At 37.9% G+C, this 11085-nt stretch overlaps 1 pseudogene; it reads left to right on the top strand.

Moving 5' to 3' along the window:
* Window positions 1-213: 213 nt before the first annotated feature.
* Window positions 214-930, top strand: LOC138089586 (amidophosphoribosyltransferase pseudogene; annotated as a pseudogene).
* Window positions 931-11085: the final 10155 nt, after the last annotated feature.

The following is an 11085-nucleotide window of genomic DNA, read 5'->3' as shown; positions in this document are numbered from 1 at the left end:
GCACAGATGAAACCAGTCCTTCTACTGACAGATATACAACACTGTTTGCTCCTAGATAATCTGAAATATGCTCAAATTCTGGTTTATTGGCAATAAGCTCTTCTTTTGTTAGTATGTTTATTCCCATGAAGCATGGATATCTAATTGGTGGTGAAGCTACGTGAATATGTACCTCTTTTGCACCAGATTCTTTGAGTAACTTGATTGGGTGAGATGCATCATGGTGTTGGTCTGTCAACAAGTTCTGATAGTGAAATGATCACCCAGCTACTGACTTATACATACCCCTCCTCAGGAACAAGAGGACACCCCAGACAGGGTAGCAAGGATTAAAAATTTAATGAAGGAAGCACCCACAGCATACTCTCTGCTTATAATGCACAAAGATGTGATTTATGCAGTCCGAGATCCCTATGGAAATTGTCCTCTATGTATTGGTCATCTTATTCCTATTTATGATATAAATGATAAAGAAAAAAACCATCAGAAATGGAAGGATGGGTGGTGTCTTCAGAATCTTGTAACTTTTTATCTATCGGTGCAAGATATTACTGTGAAGTCTTGCCTGGAGAAATTGTGGAAATATCCAGACATAAAGTCCAAACTCTTGACATTATACCAAGGTCTGAAGGAAACGCAATGGCTTTCTGTATCTTTGAATATGTTTATTTTGCAAGACCAGATAGTATATTTGAAGACCAGATGGTTTACACAGTAAGATATCGTTGTGGTCAGCAGCTGGCCATTGAAGCCCCCGTGGATGCAGATTTGGTCAGCACTGTCCCAGAATCTGCTTCACCTGCTGCTCTTGGTTATGCAACAAAGTGTGGGCTTCCATACATGGAGGTGCTATGTAAAAACTGGTATGTGGGAAGAACATTCATTCAGCCAAACATGAGGTTTAAAGGAAAAAACAGGAGTTTGGGATGAAAGAAAGGCTTTTAATTTAGGAGAAACATAGCAGTTCCTGTGTTGCTGGGAGTCACCTGGTATAAAGGAAGAAACTAACAATGAAAGAGAGAGACAATCGCAGGGGCAAGTTTGTATGTCCTCTAGAGAGCTGACTCTCAGCTTTGGAGAGATGGACAATCCCTTATGGTGTCAAGAAGGAAAGTGGGTACCATTGGAGGTAGTTTGGCAGATTTGATGGAGAAAAGATGGTGGAGCATCTCTTCAGGTTTTCTCTGTTTTCTAAGTAAAATATCTGCTGAGAATGAGGAAGTAGATATTGAAGAGTTAAGGAAAGAGAATCATGTGTTGCATAGTTTCTAAGAAAGCCAACTACATAACAATTAGCCATAGGAACATGTCCCCTGGAGAAGGAAATGGCAATCCACTCCAGTATTTTTGCCATGGGAAAATCCCATGGGCAGAGAAGCCTAGAGGGTCACAGTCCATGGGATCACAAAAATATTCAGACACAACTCAGAGACTAAACAACAACAAATATACTTAAAAACAGTCAGCACTAATAGAATTCCAATGAGAGTTTGATATACTAAAATTATCATCAGGAGATACTGGCACACCACCCTCAAAACTGATAAAAATAGTAAGAGTAAGGAAGATTTGAGAAACTCAACTATAAGCTTGGTCCCATGGACATAGGTAGTTTCCTATACCATCATTCCTCAAAAGAGAAAATACTTCAAAGTACCTACATGCAAGGCTACTAATAATGTCTCAATGAGTCCCCATAATTATTGGCATATAGATTATTCTCTGATCCACTCTTAGAAGATTATAAGTTAACAATAAGCCAGTCCTTTCCACCTGAAAGATCAGAAATTTTAGAAACAAAAAACAAATGTCTAAATAATGTTTGAGTTAGAAAGAAAATAACAATATACTATAAAAAACATTTAGAACTGAACAATAATGAAAATGATAACACCAGAAAGAAAAAAAAACTGTAAGATGAAGAAAAAGCAAAACATGCCCCTTGGAAAACAATTTATAAATGCAGAGAAGTGTAAATAAAAATAAATCTTTAATATCATCATCCAGAAATAATCAGTTAACACTTGTTATAAAATCCATCAGGGTATGCATACTAATGTAATGAGAATTCTTCTATCAGAAGTTTGTTTGCTTTTAGTGTTCAGGCTTAATGGAGAAAGTGCTTCAATATATTCTCCAAAACAAGGATAATTTTTTTCCTAAGGAGAATTGTGTGGAGTAAAAGATTTTTTATTTCATTACTTAATCAAATATAACCTTTCCCATTACAGTATTGTGTAATTTACTTGTTTTTTCATTTTACTACTGTAAGATTATGCTTACAAAGAATACTCCCTGTCTTCCCAACATCTTTGAGTCATCTCAAATTTAATACAATTTAAGATGTGAGATGTGCTTCTAACTTGATTGACTGGCTTCCCTGTATAGTTTCAACATCACTAACCAGTAATCACATATTAAATCACCAATCTTTCTTCCAAAGCCTTAAAGTTGTGTCTTCTCTAATTCATTTATTGGAGTCTAAACTAGACCTTAGGGCCTCCCAGATGGCATGGTGGGTAAAGTATCTGCCTGCCAGTGCAGAAGCTGCAGGGGACTCTAGTTCCATCCCTGGGTCAGGAAGATCCCCTGAAGGAGGACATGACAACCCACTCCAGCATTCTTGTCTGAAAAATCCCATGGACAGAAGAGCCTGGCAGGGTTTTAGTCCATGGGGTCACAAAGAGTCAGACACAACTGAGTGACTGAGCACGCAAGTAAAATAGTCCTTGCTGGGTAAGAAAACATCCTTGAACTCACACACTTAAAACACTAGGATTTATTATTGCTTGTATGACTTCAGGTCAGCTAGATGCTTTCTGGTCATGGCTGACTCAGTCATGCCTCCATAGCTAGCTTGGGAGTCAGCAAGAGACTCTGGGATCTTGGCTGAGCACTCAAGTATTTGGGGTAGGTGGCTCCAGAATGGTCTATCATGGTTTTAGTTGGGACACGTGGACAGACCCAAGTCACAAACCCACCTGTGGCCCGGGCATTAGTCCATTGTGAAAGTTTATTAATTTAGTAAATGATCTTATGCATCATCTTCTTGATGAATTTTGGTTGCCATCTACAGATGATTGTATCTATATTTTACACATTCCTTTCAGTTTCCTAGGCCATTGGGTATATTTAGGGGGAAAAAAAATGAATGAATTTTCTTAGAGAAGAACTATCTACTACAGTTAAAATAATATGTTGAATAAGAAGTTAGGGTAAAATAAACACAGAAGTGATCATTGGCATATTTTTAAATCTAGCAATTATTAATGCTTTCATTTCTCAGTTAAATCTATTAAGCCGCATATCTGCAGTGCACTATCCATACTTTATATTAGACTATGACTATATTTTATGTTACTCTCAAGAATAATCAGAATACTAGAAAATTTATTTTACTGCATAAATATTTACACCATAAAAATCTAATGCTTATATGATTAAATGATATAAAGTTATGGGCTTATATAATGTTCTGATTTTCTAAAATTCATCATCATTTAAGTTCAATTATGATAGAAACAGGAAATCTAAAAATATTTTATTATTTCTATTTTATTATGTAAAATATATAAATATCCTAGCTACATAAACTTCAAAACAGTAGTCTGTTACCTTAATCTATGTCTGTATCTTAACAATCTAATTTTAGCATATTTTTACATGAAAATGTATAATTATTTTTAATTTGGCTTTTAAATCAAAAATAACAAAGACTGATATAAACTTTGGCAGATCAATAATGATTAACTTTCATTTCCTTTTTTATAATTTTGTCTACTTTTAAAATTTTACTGGCCCATTGAACATGTATCTCAGTAGCATCCAAAAATAATAAAAATTACTTTTTAGCTCTGTATAGCTACCAATAATGAATGTATTCCCTTCCCTTTATATTCAAATTTAAAATGTAGAAATGTTAAATTATTATTTGATTTTTAAGATATTATATAATTATGACTGCATACATGTTACATATTATTTGGTAGCTCTGAGTTTGGCCACCTGATGCAAAGAGTTAACTCACTGGAAAAGACCCTGATGCTAGGAAAGATTGAAGGCAGGAGGAGAAGAGGGTGACAGAGGATGAGATGTTTGGATGGCATCACCAACTCAATGGGCATGAGTTTGAGCAAACTCCAGGAGATAGTGAAGGACAGGGAAGCCTGGCATGCTATGGTTCATGGGGCCACAAATAGTTGAACACAACTGATCAACTGAACAAGAAGTTTATCCTAAATAGAGAAATATAAACTTCACCATTTTCCTATCCTCAATCAGGATTTCCTGATAAATATTCATATTTGAATATATCAATTGTTTTTAGCCTAAACTGAATGTTGTTCAAAGTCCCAAGAGAAATACCCCATTGGTCACTTAATTAGCATTAATTGATCAGGGGTTAAAAATTAATTGCTAGAAATTTTAATCACTTTTGAATTTTCATATTTCAGGGCTTTTTTCCCACAGTTGTATAGTAACTAGACCAGATCTTCAAAATCCCTTTACCTGAAATATTTTCTTCTGCTCATCCTTTTTACCTGGTTAACACCTTCTTATCTTTCAGGACTCAGCTTAGACATCACAACTCAGGTCATCTTGAAATGCTTGCTAGGTTACATCCTCCTGATACATGTTGTCAGTGAATATTATAATTCTTCTTCTACTGTATTTCAGCATTTTTAATTTTATATCAACTAGAAGTCAGTCTTCTTAAGGACAGGGATATTCACCTTATTTTCCTCCCACAGCTTTATCACTTGCACCGAGGATAGTGATGGCTGTAAAGTAAATATTCAATAAATATTTATTAATTAAAAACCAATTTAAATATTCAGTCACTGTTTCTATCCATCAACCTTTGAAATCAATAAGATCAGGAGAGCCTCCATCTTGTCACTACCAGAGCCTCAGTTCCAACACATAGTATCTGGCACAGAGCAAACATTCACTTCAAATTTGCTTAAGAAGGATGGGAAAGACTGCAGGAGTATACTCCATACGGATAGTGGATACAGAGGACAAAACAGTTACCCCTGACCTGCACTGGAGGTTGGATCAACCTCAGTAAAGAGGAGAAATGACATTTCCACTTGACTGAATCCTAAATATACAAGATTTGGTAAGTTCTTGAAAGACAAATGTCTGAATATAGAGGAAGTTTATTCTCTGAGTCTCTTATTCCAACAGAGTAAAAGAAAAAGAATCCATGGCTACAGATGTGGAGATTATTTACTTGCCCTGAAATTTTCAGTGTCTTTGTGTAAATAACACAGTAAGAGTTCAGTATAAGATTTGGCTTACCAAATTTTATATGAGAGTTGCTAGGAAAATATATAAAATCCCTAGTAACTGACTGCATACTTCATTACCATTTAAAAGTGAATTGATTTCATGAAATTCTGCCCCCTTTAACATCATTATATGGCAGAAAACATTTCATTATTATTTGTTACTGAACACTGAAATGATTTCAAGGTTTTGTACCTAGAGCCAAACAAAGGCAAGAATCTATTATTGACAATTTCAAATTTCTGCTGAACAGGCTCTGCCCAAATGGAATCAAGTATTCATCTTAGTTCAAGTGACCATGGCTGAGGGAGCAGCGTGACATAGCATCACACCAGGCTTCTCAGTGGCAAACCTTGACCTTGCGGATGGGTGAGAGCGCTGAGTCCCCAGAGAAAAATGAACAGGTAGATATATCCAAGCGCACCAACTTTATTTTCTGATGTATTTGTTGGTTCACCACCTTGGGAGTTCCCTGGGTTAAATTCAAACCCAACCCGCATGCTCAAAGGGCAAGAGGGGACCAAAGAAAAAGGCAGACCCCTCCACGTTGGTTGGTGGTGTTTCAGTTGCTTAGTCGCTCAGTCAGGTCCTACTCTTTGCGACCCCACTGACTGAGTACACCAGGCTTCCCTATCCTTCACCATCTCCCAGAGCTTGCTCAAACTCATGTCCACTGAGTCAGCGATGCTATCTAACCATCTCACCCTCTGCCGCCCCCTTGTCTTTCCACCCTCAATCTTTCCCAGATCAGGGTCTTTTCCAATGAGTCAGCTCTTCGCATCAGATGGCCAAAATATTGGAGCTTCTGCTTCAGCATCAGTCCTTCCAATGAATATTCAGTAAAGAAGGGAACACATATACAAGATTTGTCTTGGGCATCCACAGAAAGGGTAGATCTCCACAACCACCATCCAGATCTTAAAACTTCTAGAGGGCTTAACAGGATTCAGTCACATACACAGTGCAGATGGTCTCAACAACACACTCAACATGGCATCCTTGAAATGGATCCTCATGTGGGGCAGGATGGCGGGCAGAATGTACTTTCCAAGGGCCAGGGCCAGGGAAGGGAAGTGTTAGAAGCCTTTGATTGTCAGAATCCAGCTCTCAGGTCCACCAGTAGTCACGTCCTCTCCATGACCTTCTCCAACAATATTAAGCTTCAACTCTTTATGGAAAAAATATCAAATACAATTAAAGACCATCCCCTGAGGTTTCCTTAGGATGCATCAAGCTTTATGGGCCCTGCCAAATCATTCAACTCAGCAAAAGGATTAGTAGAAACTGTTTCAATCCATAGAGTAGCATGAAAACACCATTTAGTCTTTAAACTTTAATATAATAAATATGGTAATTATAGTATACTACTCAGACTATCACACACAATTCTTAACCAAAGAAGAAAAAAGTTTAATAATAAAGCTGTAAAACTCTCAATCACAGTCCATTGTGGACACAGAAAATGTATCAGGAATTTGAATGAGGAAAACAGGATTTCCAACTAGTAAAAATGTGGTTGCTAAAATGAGCAGCTGCAGCCTGGTTACTCCCTTAGGGTTGAGGGGAAAATGGATAAGGAAGGAACTCAGAAACTTAAGGGAGGCTGCAAGGCTGAGATCCAGACCTCAGGGTAGATGGCGTCATTGCTATTTGCTGCCTGTCACTGTGATGATGAAGAAAGTCAATCAAAGCTCTTTACGAAACTGTGGAACCATGAAAATACCTTGTCATTGTGGTGATCAAGACACCTGCTGGAGGAGGCTGCCCCTGAACTGCAAAACGATGAAGAAACATGCTGGGAGGTGTCCTCAGAAAACGGTAAAGCACATTCAGCTGTGGTATGTGTGCCAGAGTCCATTTCACACCCACCTTCTCGATGTCCCATGGGAAGCAGAGCACAGAAGGATAAGCATCCCTTCCTACTCTTCCTGCCCTCCAGACCCTCTATTGTCTTCTCAGCAGAGCCTAATACCAAGCCAGCTGGCAAAGGGTAAATGTAATCTGCAGAGTCTAATTCCATCATCACAAAGCAGGGCAAACAAGGGTGAGTTTGGAGCTGAGAAGTCATAAATCCTAACTGGCACAGTCCACCCCTTGGCCACTCAGTAACCACAAATATACATGAACACACATTTCAGCCTCCGTACAACACAACTCTGTTTCTCTCTAACAGGATGCCAATTTCCCTCACACTAGTAAAGGAGCCCTCACCCTCTTCGCCAAATGGAAAAGCAGTCTCTACACCCATTGTATCAGTCATTCCACCAATTCAGTTACAGTCCCCCTGAATATTCTTTTGATTCCCTGGTGGCTCCTGCGATGCAGGAGACCCGGGTTCAATCCCTGGGTCGGGAAGATCCCCTGGAGAAGGAAATGGCAACCCACTCCAGTACTCTTGCCTAGAAAATTCCGTAGATGGAGGAGCCGGGTGGGCTACAGTCCATGAGGTCGCTAAAGACTAAATTGTAAAGTTATTTTTCTACAAACTTCATATACTGTTCACTGTAATATATATATATATGATATGTTATATACGTCACATATGTAGCTACTTCACTGCTTGATTATCAGACGCAACTTTTCCAACTATATGAGAGAAAACACCCACATAATGCTCCGATTCAAAACAGACACTGTATCCTAAAAGATGAAAGCTCCTTCTTCCAATGTGTAGTCTTCTAAGTAAAACTATAATGGAGACTTCAATAGCTATCCCATTTTTTAAAAGCAGACCAGCTACTTCTAAGAGATAATATGCCATCAGACCAGTTCATTCCTTCTGCATGAGCCGAGCACCTTTCATGAGCTGAGTTCCTTTCCTGCAAGATTGGCTCCCTGTTCAGAAGCAACGTAGTCCGGGATACCATGCGTGCTCATAAGGCATTTTGCACGTCCATGGGTGGTGGTGCTGGCAGAAGCATCACAGTCAGGGATGCCAAATTCATATCCAGAAAACATATCTTTTTCTTTTATTTGTCTTTTCTTTTTTTCAAATATATTTATTTGGCTGCATTGGGTCTTCGTTGTGGCACAGGGGATCTTTTTTTTGTTGTGATGCACAGACTCTCTAGTTGCAGCGAGTGGGCTCTCTAGTTGTTCCCTGGCATGTGGGATCTTAGTTCCCCAACCAGGGATTGAACTTATGTCTCCTGCATTGTGAGGTGGATTCTTAACCACTGGACTACCAGGGAAGCCCCAGGAAAACATGTCTTTTTCAGTGAGGATGACTCTGTCTCACGGTGATGGAAATAGTTCAATGTAATCAATCAGCCCAGTGTCACTGACTGGTCCCCTCGAACATCACCACCATATTAACACCAGATTCAGATATGTTCGCTGTCATTGGGAGGTTGGGCACTCAGCAATAAGCAGTAGCCGGATTATCCTCTTTTAAGGAGAAGCCCAAGTTGTTGAACTCAGGGTGACTCTCCATCCTTGCCATCCTGGTCACTTTGTTCCTGGGCCATCAAACATGCCCTGAAGGGGCTGGGGAGAAAAGCTGACTGATAGTCACTTGTCATTTTAACCGTATGAATATTGAGGTTATTAAGAAGGATAGTTTTTTTTTCCAAAATTCTCTGCGAAAATCTGGATTTCTACTTTACCTTACCTCTAGAATGCTACATTCAGCAGAACTTTTGGCCCATCATCGGGCGTCTCTTTCATTCCGAGTGTTTCTGTTTTCCACTTGCAGATCTGCTCACTATGCATGAATGGAGGAGAATTTTAAACACCTATTTGTAGGAAAAATTATTGTTTATGTCCAACTTATAATTAGATTTCTCCATCATGAAAAAATTAATGCCGTTATACATTGTTATGTCATTAGGTATTTCCTGTGCCTCTGTTAAGTTGGTGTTTGTTTTTTGATTATATACAATGTCTAAAGTCATGCGGATTATACATCTACCCTACTATTTTCACCTTTATCCCAATTCCACTTTCTCCTTAGCTTTTGAGATTTATAATCTAATAAGGCTTTCCAGTCACAGATAAAGATATTTCCTTCAATTTTAAAACTTGTGTCAGCAATAAACTCTTCTATTAATCAAGAATCTTCCCAACCCCAAGGCTGACCCAGACTGAGAGTGAAATTTCTGGGATGTCTCAAACTTTAATTTGAGTAAATATTATCCAAAGAGCTTGTTAAAATGAACAATCTGACTTGGTAGATCTGGGGTGAGCTCAAGACTGTGCATTTCTAATAAGTTCCAAGATAATGCTGATGGGGGCCCAATCTGTGCAGCCATATTTTGAAAACAAAGGAGTTAACAGACAAAGCATGTGCTGTGCTAGAGACTGTTTTTAGCTCATGGGAGTCTATTTTTACATTTCAGGAATTTTGTAAGCTAGTTGTGAACATAGCTATTATTGAAGGTTAAATTGTGTAAAATTTCAAGTAAATAAATTGAAATAACTAAATAAAGGAAATATATATCTAAAACTCGTCACTTCCTGATTCATTTTCCACAATTTATTTTTAGCCATGCTCTTTTTTGAAGTTATTCACATCTATTTTGTCTGTATGATGAAAGTACCGTAGGATGGGGTCCTGCTGAACATCTCTTTACAACTCTGCTTTTAGTAACATCACATTGGCCACTTGAAATGGCCATGGTGGTAGTACTCAAAACATGGAAGTGGGCAAACACTATACAGATCAGTTCCCCCTCTTTCCAAACATTTAACCGACACACAACTGATCCCTCAATCTAAGCTTTGGTCCTTTAATCTAAGATATTACCCAAAGGGTAAGCCAAGTAGATTCAATAGTTGGTAACGACACTCAAACCTCAGACTTGAAAGAAAGAGAAATAGATATCACTTTAATTCTCCCACATCTGAAAAGAACTGGTCTCTTAAATTTAAAGCATGTATTCACTCTGAAGAGAGGAAAAGGATACATCTAGGGTAGAATTAAAGTTGTAACTATGGACACGTGTTCATCCCAGGTACTTAGAGCAGCTTAGAACACATAATAAATATCTTGATGAGAATATTATTTCTGCATTAACACATTAAAGAGACATTAAATTATTTAATTTAATGTGTATTTAATTTAATGTGCAATAATTTACACATTGATAAAGGTGAAATAATGTGCAATTTACACATTAAATTATTTGCAATAATGTCCTTGTCACATTAAAATAAGTCAAAGGTTCTTGAAATATTTCCCTGAAATATTTGGCTCTTCAGCTATACAGAAAAAAATGATTTTAAGTTTAATGACTCTTTGTGAATTGAAATCTTTGTGATTACATGGATTAGAATGTATCTAGGTTTTAAGAATATGTTAATATTCAAAAAGCCTTGGAACAAGCTAAAGTTCCCTCTAGAATGAGACTTTCCACACTCAGTGGCTTTATTTACACTTTAGTTGGTACCTATACTTGTGTATTCACCTTCACAGGAGTTTTCCAACTTCTGATTTTGTCTTTCAATATTTTTAGCCATGGTGTATATAGGAATACCTGGGTGAAAACTGATAGCTGACAGGAAGTTGTAAGTATATGAAATTTATTATTTAATCTGTAAAAAAAATCTGTTCATTTAAGTTCAGTGCAAATATTCCCCACTTGATCAATCCCAACTGATCACAAAACCTATAAATACTGTCTCCCACCTCATTCTGAATTCCTAGAGTATTTTTACTTGGAGAGAAAGTCAACCAGGACAACATTCAGATAAGAGATCATTTGAAAATGCCTGGCATGAGAAGGCTCTGAAGGAGAATCTAAATTTGGGGAAGGGGTGGCCTGTTTAGGGGCCTTAGCAGGAGAAAGGGGATCA

This window comes from Capricornis sumatraensis, chromosome 13, assembly GCF_032405125.1.
Source record: "Capricornis sumatraensis isolate serow.1 chromosome 13, serow.2, whole genome shotgun sequence".
Taxonomy (NCBI): domain Eukaryota; kingdom Metazoa; phylum Chordata; class Mammalia; order Artiodactyla; family Bovidae; genus Capricornis; species Capricornis sumatraensis.
Note: the sequence above shows the minus strand (reverse complement) of the source record. Positions and strands in the feature narration are given on the sequence as shown.